Genomic DNA, 14,447 nt, shown 5'->3' on the forward strand with positions numbered 1-14,447 from the left:
TGGGGAGGGGGGAGGGGGGAGGGATTGCATTGGGAGTTATACCTGATATAAATGATGAATTGATGGGTGCTGACAAGTTGATGGGTGCATCACACCAACATGGCACAAGTACACATATGTAACAAACCTGCACGTTATGCACATGTACCCTAGAACTTAAAGTATAATAAAAAAATAAAAAATAAAAAAGTTGTCTTCCTCATACATCATGCAAGCAGATGACTGCCCTTTTCAGATAATACAAGAAGCTTCTGTCAAAGATCAGATGGTCATATGTGTGTGACTTTATTTCTCTTCTGTTGCATTGGTCTGTGTGTCTGTTTCTGTACCAGTACCAAGCTGCTTTGGTTACTGTAGTCCTGTGGTATAGCTTGAAGTTGGGTAACATGATGCATCCAGCTTTGTTCTTTTTGCTTAAGATTGCCTTGGCTATTAGGGATCATCTCTGGTTCCATATGAATTTTAAAATAGATTTTTTTTCCTAGTTCTGTGAAGAATGTCATTGACAGTTTGATAAGAATATCATTGAATCTGTAATTTGCTTTGGGCAGTATGGACATTTTAACAATATGGATTCTTCCTATCCATGGGCATGGGATGTTTTCCATTTGTGTCTTTTCTGATTTCTTTGAGCAGTGTTTTGTAATTCTCATTTTAGAGATGTTTCACCTCCCTGGTTAGCTGTATTCCTAGGTATTTTATTCTTTTTGTGGCAATTGTGAATGGAATTGCCTTCCTGATTTGGCTCTCGGTTTGTTTATTGCTGGTGTATAGGAATGCTACTGATTTTTATACATTGATTGAGTATCCTGAAACTTTGTTGAAGTTGTTTATCAGCTCAAGGAGCTTTCAGGCCAAGACTACGAGATTTTATAGATACAAAATCATGTTGTCTGCAAACAGAGGTAGTTTGACTTTATCTCTTCCAATTTAAATGATCTTTATTCCTTACTCTTGCCTGATTTCTCTGGGTAGGACTTCCAATACTATGTTGAATAGAAGTGGTGACAGAGGACATCCTTGTCTTGTGCTGGTTTTCAAGGGGAATCCTTCCAGCTTTTGCCCATTCAGTATGATATTGGCTGTGGGTTTGTCATACATGGCTCTTATTATTTTGAGGTATGTTCCTTCAATACCTAGCTATTGAGAGTTTTTAACATGAAGGAGTGTTGAATTTCATCAAAAGCCTTTTCTGCATCTATTTAGATAATCATGCGGTTTTTTGTCTTTAGTTCTGCTTATGTGATGAATCACATTTATTGATTTGTTGAGCACACTTGCATCCTGGAGATGAAGCCTACTTGATCATGGTGAATTAGCTTTTTGATGTGCTACTGGATTCAGTTTGCAATTTTTTTTTGAGAAATTTTGCATTGATATTCATCAAGGATATTGGCCTGAACTTTTCTTTTTTTGTTGTATCTCTGCCCTGCCAGGTTTTGGTATCAGGATAATGCTAGCTTCATAGAATGAGCTGGGGAGGAGTCCTTCCTCTTCAATTTTTTTGGACTAGTTAAGTAGGAACGGTACCATCTCTTCTTTGTACATCTGGTAGAATTTGGCTGCAGATCCACTGGGTCCTGGGCGTTTTTTTTTTTTTTTTGGTTGGTTGGCTATTACTGATTCAAATTCAGAGCTTGTTATTGGTTTGTTTGGGGGATCGATTTCTTTTTGGTTCAGTCTTTGGAGAGTATGTGTATCCAGGAATGTATCCATTTCTTCTAGATTTCCTAGTTTATGTGCACAGAGGTGTTCATAATATTCTACGATGCTTGTTTGTATTTCTGTGGGGTCAGAGGTAATATCCCCCTTGTCATTTCTAATTGTGTTTGTTTGAATCTTCTCTCTTTTTTCCTTTATTTATAACGAAATAAAGGCCTGCACACCTGTGACCATCTGATCTTCCACAAAGCTGGCAAAAAACAAGCAATGGGGGGAAGACTCTCCATTCAATAAATGGTGGTGGGATAACTGGCTAGCCATATGCAGAAGATTGAAACTGAAACTGGACCCCTTGCTTCACCATATACAAAAATAAGGTGGATTAAAGACTTAAATGTAAATCCCCAAACTATAAAAACCCTGGAAGACAACGTCGGCAATGCCATTCTGGACATAGGAACAGGCAAATATTTCATGACAAAGATACCAAAAGTAATCACAACAAAAGCAAAAATTGACAAGTGGGATCTAATTAAACTTAAGACTTCTGCACAGCAAAAAGAAACTATCAGTAAACAGACAACCTACAGAGTGGGAGAAAATATGTGAAAACTATGCACCTGACAATGGTTTGATATCCAGCATCTCTAAGGAACTTAAACAAATTTACAAGAGAAAAACAACCCCATTAAAAAGAATATGAACAGACACTTTTCAAAAGAAGACATACATGCGGCCAGCAAGCATATGAACAAAAGTTCAATAGCACTGATCATTACAAAAGTGTAAATCAAAACCATAATGAGATACCATCTCATACCAGTCAGAATGGCTATTATTAAAAAGTCAAAAAATAATAGATGCTGACAAGGTTGTGAAGAAAAGGGAACACTTATACACTGTTGGTAGGAGTACAAATTAGTTCAACCATTGTAGAACTAATTTACTTTTTGTAATTCCTCATAAAGTATGGAAATTCCTCATAAAGTTAAAAGCAGAATAACCATTTGACCCAGCAGTCCTATTACTGTGTATATACCCGGAGGAATATAAATCATTCTACCTTAAAGACACATGCACACAAGTGTTCATGGCATTCCAAATAGCAGAAAACCGGAATCAACCCAAATACCTATCAATGACAGACTGGATAAAGAAATGTGGAATATATATACCGTGGAATAGTATGCAGCCATAAAAAAGAATGAGATCATGTCTTCTGTGGGAACATGGATGGAGCTGGAGGCTATTATCCTCAGTAAACTAATGCAGGAACAGAAAACCAAATACTGCACGTTCTCACTTATAAGTGGGAGCTAAATAATGAGAACTCATGAACACAAGGGAACAATAGACACTGGGGTCTACTTGAGGGTGAAGGGTATAAGGAAGGAGAGGAGCAGAAAAGATAACTATTGGGCACTGGGCTTAATACTTTGGTGATGAAATAAACTGTACAATAAACCTCCATGACACAAGTTTACCTATGTAACAAACATTCACACGTACCCTTGAAACTAAAATAAACTTTTTTTTAAGTTACTCCTCTTAAAATCTTCTTCATGAAGCTTGAGCCTCTTAATGCATCCCCTCCCACTCTTGCAGAGCCTCAGGTTAGGTGGCAGGCAAAACTATGTCAGCATTACCATTGTATCTACTAGCTCTTTGCATTGTACCAAGCCCATAGTAGATCCACAATACAATTTTATTAAGTTAGGGAAACTATATTGAAGCCTGCTAAGCAACCACTCTTCCAACTTTGACTCTCAGTTGTTACATAAAAGCTCATAACTTCCCAGTCAAACCTTACATCCACAAACTATATAGAATATATTCTATGATATATGCAGTACTTCCAATAGTGGGTGATCATTTGTGATTTTTCTTTATCTTCTCCTTCTTGTCCACTGGCAGCTGCCCTCTTATTAACCACCCCCATTCACCTTTTATGGTTTGGTAGAAGGAATCCCTTTACCTACAGTCCTTCTAACCACATACCCTGCACACAATATCACCATGTTTTTATACTTTACACAATATACTTGCCACTATCCCCATAGAACGGCTCTCCCCAGTCTTCTCCAAAAATCAGGTTCTTCTCCCACTTAGAACTGTGTCCAGGGTCCCCTCAGCCTGTGTCTCACCAGATGTCCTTACTGTCTCCTCTGCCATGTGGTCTAGAAATGGGATTCTCTTCTACAGCAGGGAACAGATATTGAGTGCCTATTATAGACAGGTCTTAGTACTCAGTGTTAAGGAAGCTGTATGGTGTGTAAGTTTTAGCTCCTGCCTTCTGGGACCTTCCATGTAATTGGTGATAAAAGAAATATGCATAAAATAGTACCATGACCTACGAAGCGATTCTTACACCTCCAGGCATGTCTGTCCCTCCCTTTCATGTGATCTATTATACAGTGGAGACAGTTACTCACTGGTTGTTTTCATGTCTGTGTTCCTTTTACACTGTGCTTGTTTGTGAATGTTTCACAGAGTGGGGCACTTATGCTCAGGAATATTTCTGTACATATTTATTTATGTGTGCTCAGACTCCCACACCAGAACATAAGCTGGATGGTCATGGCAGTTAGGTCCTTTCACTCCACAGACTGCTGTAAGCGGTGGCTTTTAGGAAGTGGTAATGATGGAGCTGAAAGTAGTCATCTGGCCCAGTTGTCACCGTCACACACACACACACACACACACACACAGAGGGGAGTGAGGACTGGAGGTATTTAGCTCAGTTAGAATCGCAATGCCGTCTCTTCCAGAGGAATGTTCATGAACCCATATCAACTTCTTTTGACCAAGGAACTACACACCTAAACCTTAACATAACACTAGATGAGACATGAATGTGTATGTACCAGGTGCATAGGTTCACAAAAAATTGCCAGATCATTCCCACAAGTCTGTTATAATACCTTAATACCCATTTTTCCCATTCCCTTCTAAATTTCTTTGGAAATTGCTGTCTCTTTTACAATTTTTGTGTGTAACATATGCACCTCTTATTGTTAATTAATTGATTCATTTATTTAAGATATGTTTGGTGAGCATGTCTGTATACTGTACTGAATGGTGGTAACACTAACAGTGTACTAGTCAGTCTCTGCTCTGAACTATCTTACTGTCCAATGAGAGAAATAGTATACAGGAAATCGTGAAGTGCAAAGGTAAAGGTCAGAAAAGGCTTTGCTGAAAGTTGGTAACAGCGTTACTTCACCCAGGAAGGAAGGATTTCCTTGAGAAAATAACCTCAAAATTTGACCTGAGGTGTTTAGTGAGAGAAAGGAGGAGAAACTCCTGAAGATGTAAGGACCTTGTAAGCTACATTACTATCTTATACATATTTCTCCTATCACCAACTACATTGTAAGGTCCCCAAAGGCAAAGACTAAAATTCACACACCACGTGGCTTCCTTGGCACCTGATGCTAAGAGCTGCATATAATAGACACTCAAAACTGAGTGGCTGTTGCTAAAGAGAGTCCCGTTTTAATGCAGTGCAGTTGTCAAACTGAAGAAAAACGCCAGCCCTCAGGTGGGATATCTCACTAGTCCACTTGCTTAGGTGACAAGAAGGCAGTGCTAATGTGCGCATAAGGGGGGATTCCCCCATCCTGTTCTTCTTCCAGTAGTCTAGTTATGAATTAATCCTCTTTACCTCCAACTACACTTTTATATGCTGTAGATTTTGTGAGGTCAGGAGATGGTGAGGGCCAGGAAATTTAGACATACCAGAAGGTGGGGGTAACCACAGATTTTGCCCCCCTGGTAGGCCTCCACTGCCAGCTGCAGGGCCTGATGGTTTGAAAGAAGCCCCTAACCGGGGTACATCTGCTCCTGTCCAGAAAGCCTGTTCATAGTCACCTCTGCTATAGACAGTTTCTCCTTATTCTCATGACAAAGGCAAGAAAATGGAGTGGTGGGGATCATATGCAGGTAAGCTGCTCCTATGATCTTCTCCAGGAAGGGCGGAGATACTGCTCATTGAGGAGAAAATAGATGTAGATGTGGTGTCAGAATGCTGCCCCTGTTCTCTCCACTCAACCCTTACCACCGTCAGGCCAGAGGAAGTGCCTGGGAGGCATCTCTCTTCCATTCCCAAGTTACCCAGTGCTAACCACTCCAATGGGTTGCTTACAAGCCAGTGGTGTAAACTTTGGAGACAATTGATCTTAAAACATGACTTTTCCAAAAGTGCCCAGGTAGCATGAGCTGTAAATGACTAACACTCAGCAAGTGCACTATGCTGTCTAAACAGCAAGATTTGAGCTTGTATTAGTCTGTTTTCACACTGCTAATAAAGACACACCTGAGACTGGGCAATGTACAAAAGAAAGACATTTAATTGGACTTACAGTTTCATGTGGCTGGGGAAGCCTTACAATCATGGCAGAAGGCAAAAAGGAGCAAGTCCCATCTTACATGGATGGCAGCAGGCAAACAGAGAAACAAGGAAGATGCAGAGATGGAAACCTCTGATAAAACCATCAGATCTCATGAGACATTCACTACCACAAGAATAGTATGGAGGAAAACACCCCCATGATTCAATTATCTCCCACCAGGTCCCTCCCATAACATGTGGGAGTTATGGGAATACAATTCAAGATGACATTTGGGTGGGGACACAGAGCCAAACCACATCATTCCTCCCCTGGCCCCTGCCAAATCTCATGTCCTCACATTTCGAAAGCAATCATGCCTTCCCAACAGTCCCCCAAAGTCTTAACTCATTTCAGCATTAACTCAGAAGCCACAGTCCAAAGTCTCATCCGAGACAAGGCAAGTCCCTTCCACCTATGAGCCTGTGAAATCAAAAGCAAGCTAGTTACTTCCTATATACAATGGAGGTACAGGCATTGGATAAATACAATCATTCCAAATGGGAGACATTGATGAAACAAAGGTGCTACAGGTCCTATGCAAGTCTGAAATCCAGTGCCGAAGTCAGATCTTAAAGCTCTAAAACGATCTCCTTTGACTCCATGTCTCACATCCAGGTCACGTTGATGCAAGAGGTGAGTCTCCATGGTCTTGAGTAGCTCTGCTCCTGTGGCTTTGCAGGGTACAGCCTCCCTCCTGGCTGCTTTTACAGGCTAGTGTTGAGTGTTTGCAGCTTTTCCAGGCACATGGCACAAGCTGTCGGTAGATCTACCATTCTGGGGTCTGGAGGCCCTCTTCTCACAGCTCCACTAGGCAGTGCCCCAGTAGGAACCCTGTGTGGGGGGCTCTGACCCCACATTTCCCTTCTGGACTGCCCTAGCAGAGGTTTTCCATGACAGCCCCACCCCTGCAGCAAACTTCTGCCTGGGCATCCAGGAGTTTCCATACATCCTCTGAAATCTAGGCAGAGGTTCCCAAATCTCAATTCTTGACTTTTGTTCACGCACAGGCTCAACACGACATGGAAGCTGCCAAGGCTTGTGGGTTGCACTATCTGAAGCCATAGTCCAAGTTCTATGTTGGCACCTTTCAGCCATGGTTGGAGTGGCTGGGATGCAGGGCACCAAGTCCCCGGTATGCAGGCTAGACACAGCATGGGGACCCTGGGCCTGGCCCACAAAACCACTTTTTCCTTCTATGCCTCTGGCCTGTGATGGGAGGGGCTGCCATGAAGACCTCTGATATGCCCTGCAGACATTTTACCCATTGTATTGGGGATTAACTTTTGGCTTCTTGTTACTTATGCAAATTACTGCAGCCTGCTTGAATTTCTCCCCAGAAAATGGGATTTTCTTTTCTATGGCATTGTCAGGCTGCAAATTTTTCAAGCTTTTATGCTGTTTCCCTTTTAAAACGAAATGCTTTTAATAGCACCCAAGTCACCTCTTGAATGTTTTACTGCTTAGAAATTTTTTCCACCAGATACCCTAAATCATCTCTCTCAAGTTCAAAGTTCCACAAATCTCCAAGGCAGAGGCAAAATGCTTCCAGTCTCTTTGCTAAAACATAACAAGAGTCACCTTTGCCTCCAGTTCCCAACAAGTTTTTCATCTCCATCTGAGACCACCTAAGCCTAGACCTTATTGTCCGTATCGCTACCAGCATTTTGGGCAACACCATTCAACAAGACTCTAGGAAGTTCCAAACTTTCCCACATTTTCCTGTCTTCTTCTGAGCCCTCCAAACTATTTCAATCTTGGCCTGTTACCAAGTTCCAAAGTCACTTACACATTTTCAGGTATCTTCTCAGCAGTGCCACACCGTACTGGTACCGATTTACTGTATCAGATCATTTTCATGCTGCTGATAAAGACACAACTAAAATGGGGCAATTTACAAAAGAAAGAGGTTTAATTGGACTTATAGTTCCCTGTGGCTGGGGAAGCCTCACAACTATGGTGGAAGACAAGGAGGAGCAAGTCCCATCTTACACGGATGGCAGTAGGCAAAGAGAGAAATGAGGAAGATGCAAAAGTGGGAACCCTTGATAAAACCATCAGATCTCATGAGACTTATTCACTACCACAAGAACAGTATGGAGGAAACCACCCCCATGATTCAGTTATCTCCCACCAGGTCCCTCCCACAACATGTGGGAATTATGGGAGTAACAATTCAAGATGAGATATGGGTGGGGATACAGAGCCAAACCACATCATGACTCTTAGGAGATTCTACCCAAAAGTCTCCCAAGTCTCCTAGGGTGAGAGTCTTTGCAAAGTCATCTTCAACTAAGCTAGAAAATCTATTGAGAGAAATGTAAAACACATACAGAGTGGCATCTGGGATAAGAAAGCCCCTCATTTTTCTTTTGTTAATGTGGGTTCTCAACATCATACCTGTCCCCAGGCTGATATTTTGTTTCATTGCCACAGAACATGACAAATGGTGAGATGGAAATTAAAAAAGAGAGCAAAAGGAATTTCTAAACAGATAGACTAGAAAATAAAAGGCCAGAAATCTTTAAAATGAGTTAAAATAGTTACACAAGGAAAAAGGTTAAATTTGGGCTGAGTATTTCACATTATTAAGAGTTTAAAAACAAAGCAGAAAAAGAAAAAGGCAGAGTAAAACAACTTGTTAGAAAGCAAAGAGAAGCTCAAAGCTATCAAGATAACAGGTTGAAACACGGAAGTGAAAAGATGTAAGATTATGATAAAGCTAAACCCGAAGATAAATTTAGAGCTCTGGAGAAATGAGGCTAAAAACCAATAGCAAGAAAGACCAAGGGTGTGTATAGAGGGGTGGGTAGAAGGAAGAGAGAAAAGGAAAAATAGGAAAACGCTGGTAGAAGAAGATAAGAAGAGAGGGTCTGATGGAAGAGTCTAGAACCCTCTGGCTTCTGAGCATAGAGTGGGCTGCTCTGGCCATAAGCATTCCTGCTTTATGGTGAAGACAAAGGTATCCACAGTCCTGTGCAGCCATTTTTATCTTGGCTATTTAGAGCATTTCTGGAGATTTCTGCCCCCCAAATCAGGCTTTATTTTCATTCTGCCTCTGAGAAAGGGAAGAGAGGGATAGATCCTCCTGAGCTGGGCTCCTCAATTCCCACAGATCTGAAGAGACTGGATGTTACCTTTTCCTGGAGTCTTTGCTCTCAGGCTCCCATCGGTCCTATGGAAGAACACTGGAGTGAGAGTCAGGAATCTGGTGTTCATGACCCAACACTGCCAGTAGAGAGCTGAGTGTTTATTATAAATCCCTTAAGCACTCCGGCTTCTACCATCACCTCTGACAGAAAAGAACTATTGATAGCCATGATGGTTAATACTGAGTGTTAACTTGATTGGATTGAAGGATACTAAGTATTGATCCTTGGGTGTGTGTCTGTGAGGGTGTTGCCAAAGGAAATTAACATTTGAGTCAGTGGGTTGGGAAAGGGAAACCCACCCTTAATCTGGGTGGGCAAAATCTAATCAGCTGCCAGTGTAGCTAGAATATAAGCAGGCAGAAAACTGTGAAAAGAGAGACTGACCTAGCCTCCCGGCCTACATCTTTCTCCCATGTTGGATGCTTTCCAACCTCACACATCAGACTCCAAGTTCTTCGGTTTTGGAACTCAGACTGGGTCTCATTCCTCCTCAGCCTGCAGATGGCCTCTTGTGGGACCATGTGATTGTGTGAGTTAATACTTAATAAACTCCCCTTTACATATATATACACCTATATATACACATATATGTAAAGGTATATATATGTATATATTCATATATGTATGTATGTGTGAGTGTATATATATATTCCATTAGTTCTGTCCCTCTAGTAACACTGATGAATACAATAGCTAAATGGTTCCAAACCCATCAAAAATTGTGTTGGGCCATGCAGATGTCACTGGGTGGAACAATCTGGATTTGCCTAGGTCCTGTGTGCCAGAGTCCCAGGTGTTTTCCCCCTATATTCTCCCACTCCTTGTTCCTTTTTACCTCTGGAAGCTGATTTGGCTTATCTTATCCTCTCCCAGTGTCCCTCCCCAGTCCTTCCAGATGAGTCTGGCTTTTGGATCATTGACTGAACTCAATGTCTTTCTGATTCTCTGGCACAAACCTTGATGTCCCCATGGTGTTGATCTTACTTCTCTATAATGCTGAGCATGACAGCTTCTGTTTTAGCCAGTCATAACATACTCTGATTCTAATTCCAACCAGCTATCTTAGACCATTGATCACAAGGGAGATCAAGAGAGAGTCTGTGTTTGGTTCCACATAAACCCATCTTGACTGCTAGAAAAACAAAGCAAAACACATGCTGTATAGACTGTGGGTGAGAGTGTCATGTTCCTGCGTGAGGGGCAACTGGATTCATTTTCTAAAATCAAGACACTCTGGGTGAGGCAAATCTCTTATATTCCTCTTGTTCTTTTTTTTTTTTTTTTAAACATTTATCCATTTTATTCTTTTTACTTTCTAAATTTAATTTAATTTTATTTTAAGTTCTGGGATACATGTGCAGGACATACAGGTTTGTTACATAGATAAACATATGCTGTGGTGGTTTACTATGCCTGTTAACCCATCACCTATGTATTAAACCCCATGTGCATTAGCTATTTATCCTGATACTTTTCCTTCCTCTACCCCCCTCCCCTGACAGGTCCTGGTATGTTATTCCCTCCCTGTGTCCATGTGTTCTCATTGTTCAGCTCCCACTTACAAGTGAGAACATGGAGTGTAAATAGTTTTCTGTTCCTGTGTTAGTTTACTGAGGATAATGACTTCCAGTTCCATCCATGTCCCTGCAAAGGACATGATCTCATTCCTTTTTATGGCTGAATAGTATTCCATGGTGTAAATGTACCACATTTTCTTTTTCCAGTCTATCATTTAATGGGAATTTGGGTTGATTCCATGTCTTTGCTATTGTGAATAGTGCTGCAATTAACATATGCATGCATGTACCTTTATAATAGAATGATTTATATTCCTTTGGGTATATATCCAGTAATGGGATTGATTGGTCAAATGGTATTTCTGGTTCTAGATCCTTGAGGAATCCCCACACTGTCTTCCACATTGTTGAACTAATTTACATTCCCACCAACAATGAAAAAGTGATCCTATTTCTCCACAGCCTCACCAGCATGTGTTGTTTCTTGACTTTTTAATAATGACCATTCTGACTGGCATGAGATAGTATCTTGTTGTGGTTTTGATTTGCATTTCTCTAACGATCATTAATGTTGAGCTTTTTTTCATATGTTTGTTGGCCGCATAAATGTCTTTTGAGGAGGGTCTGTTCATATTCTTTGTCCACTTTTTAATTTTTTTTTTTTTAATTGTAAATTTGTTTAAGTTCCTTGTTGATCCTGGATATTAGACCTTTGTCAGAAGGATAGATTACAAAAACTTTTTCCCATTCTGTAGGATGTCTGTTCACTCTGATAATAGTTTCTTTTGCTGTGCAGAAGCTCTTTAGTTTAATTAGATCCTATTTGTCAATTTTTGCTTTTGTTTCAATTGCTTTTGATCATTTAATCATGAAATCTTTGCCAGTGCCTGTGTCCTGAATGGTATTGCCTAGATTTTCTTCTAGAGGTCTTATAGTTTTGGGTTTTACGTTTAAGTCTGTAAATCATCTTGAGTTAATTTTTGTATAAGGTGTAAGCAAGGGGTTCAGTTTCTGTTTTCTGCATATGTCTAGCCAGTTTTTCCAGCACCATTTATTAAATAGGGAATCCTTTCCCCATTGCTTGTTTCTGTCAGATTTGTCAATGATCAGATGGTTACAGATGTGCAGTCTTATTTCTGAGATCTCTATTCTGTTCCATTGGTCTATGTGTCTGTTTTTGTACCTGTACCATACTGTTTTGGTTACTGTAGCTTCATAGTATAGTTCGAAGTCAGGAAGCATGATGTCTCCAGTTTTGTTCTTTTTGCTTAGGATTGTCTTGGCTATATGAGCTCTTTTTTGCTTTCATATGAATTTTAAAGCTGTTTTCTCTAATTCTATGAAGAATGTCAATGGTAGGTTAATGGGAATGGCATTGGATCTATAAATTACTTTGGGCAGTATGGCCATTTTTACAATATTGATTCTTCTTATCCATGAGCATGGAATGTTTTTCCATTTGTTTATTTCCTGTCATGTCCTTGAGCAGTGGTTTGTAGTTCTCTTTGAAGAGGTCCTTCACTTCACTTGTTAGCTGTATTCCTAGTTGTTTTATTGTCTTTGTAGCAATTGTGAATGGAGTTTATTCATGATTTGGCTCTCTGCTTGTCTATTGTTGGTGTATAGAAATGCTTGTGATTTTTGCCCATTGATTTTGTATCATGAGACTTTGCTTAAGTTGCTTATCACCTTAAGAAGCTATGCTGAGATGATGGGGTTTTCTAGATATAGGATGATGTCATCTGGAGAGACAGTTTGACTTCCTCTCTTCCTATTTGAATATGCTTTATTTCTTTCTCTTGCCTTATTGCCCTGGCCAGAACTTCCAATACTGTGTCGAGTGGTGAGAGAGGGCATCCTTGTCTTGTGTCAATTTTCAAGGAGAATGCCTCTAGATTTGCCCACTCAGTATGATATTGGTTATGGGTTTGTCATAAATGGCTCTTATTATTTTGAAGTATGTTTCATTAATGCCTAGTTTACTGAGAATTTTTAACATGAAGGCATGTTGAATTTTATTGAAGGTCTTTTCTGTGTGTATTGAGGTAATCATGTGGTTTTTGTCTTTAGTTCTGTTTATATGATGAATTACATTTATTGATTTGTGTATATTGAACCAGCCTTGCATCCTGGGGATGAAACTGACTTGATCATAATGGATACGTTTTTTGATGTGATGCTGCATTCAGTTTTTCATTATTTTATTGTGGATTTTTACATCAATGTTCATCAGGGATATTGGCCTGAAGTTTTCTTTTTTTGTTGTATCCCTGCCAGATTTTGGTATCAGGATGATGCTGGCTTCATAAAATAAGTTAGAGAGGATTCCCTCCTTTTCAATTGTTTGGAATACTTTTATAAGAAATGGTACCAGCTCCTCCTTGTACCTCTGGTAGAATTCAGCTGTAAATCCATCTAGTCCTGGGCCTTTTTTGGTTGGTAGGCTATTAATTACTGCCTCAACTTCAGAACTTGTTGTTGGTCTATTCAGGGATTCAATTTCTTCCTGGTTCAGTCTTGGGAGGGTGTATGTGTCCAGGAATGTACCCATTTCTTCTAGATTTTCTAGTTTATTTGGTTCAGTCTTGGGAGGCTGTATGTGTCCAGGAATGTACCCATCTCTTCTAGATTTCCTAGTTTATTTGCATAGGGGTGTTTATAGTATTCTCTGATGGTTGTTTGTATTTCTCTAGGGTCAGTGGTGATATCGCCTTTATCATTTTTCATTGTGTCTATTTGATTCTTCTCTATTTTCTTCTTTATTAGTTTGGTTAGTGGTTTATCTATTTTATTAACTTTTTTCAAAAAACCAGCTCCTGGATTCATTGATTTTTTTGAAGAGTTTTCATGTCTCTATCTCCTTCAGCTCTGCTCTGATCTCGGTTATTTCTTGTCTTCTGCTAGCTTTGGGGTTTGTTTGCTCTTGGTTCTCTGGTTCTTCTAGTTGTGGTATTAGGTTGTCAATTTGAGATCTTTCTAGCTTTTTGATGTGGATATTTAGTGCTATAAATTTCCCTCTTAACATTACTTTAGCTGTGTTTCAGTGATTCTGGTACATTGTCTCTTTGTTCTCATTGGTTTCAAAGAGCTTCTTGATTTTTGCCTCAATTTCATTATTTACCCAAATGTTATTCAGGAGCAAGCTGTTCAATTTTCATATAGTTTTGTTGTTTTGAATGAGATTCTTAATCTTGAGTTCTAATTTGATTGCACTGTGGTCTGAGAGACTGTTATGATTTCTGTTACTTTGCATTTGCTGAGGAGTGTTTTACTTCCAATTATGTGATTGATTTTAGAGTAAGTGACACATGTCACCAAGAAGGATATCTATTCTGTTGTTTTTGGAGGAAGAGTTCTGTGTATAACTATCAGGTCCACTTGATCCAGAGCTGAGTTCAAGTATTGAATATCCTTGTTAATTTTCTGTCTCACCGATCTGCCTACTATTGACAGTGGAGTGTTAAAGTCTCCCACTATTATTGTGTGGGGATCTAAGTCTCTCTGTAGGTCTCTAAGAACCTGTTTTATGAATCTGACTGCTCCTGTATTGGGTATATATATGTTTAGGATAATTAGCTCTTCTTGTTGAATTGATCCCTTTACCATTATGTAATGCCCTTCTTTGTCTTTTTCTTTTTTTTTTAATTATGCTTCATTTTGTAGGGTACATGTGCACAACGTGCAGGTTTGTTACATATGTATACATGTGCCATGTTGGTGTGCTGCAC

The sequence above is a fragment of the Colobus angolensis genome, unplaced genomic scaffold (genome assembly GCF_000951035.1).
Source record: "Colobus angolensis palliatus isolate OR3802 unplaced genomic scaffold, Cang.pa_1.0 Scaffold59, whole genome shotgun sequence".
In the NCBI taxonomy this organism is placed as follows: domain Eukaryota; kingdom Metazoa; phylum Chordata; class Mammalia; order Primates; family Cercopithecidae; genus Colobus; species Colobus angolensis.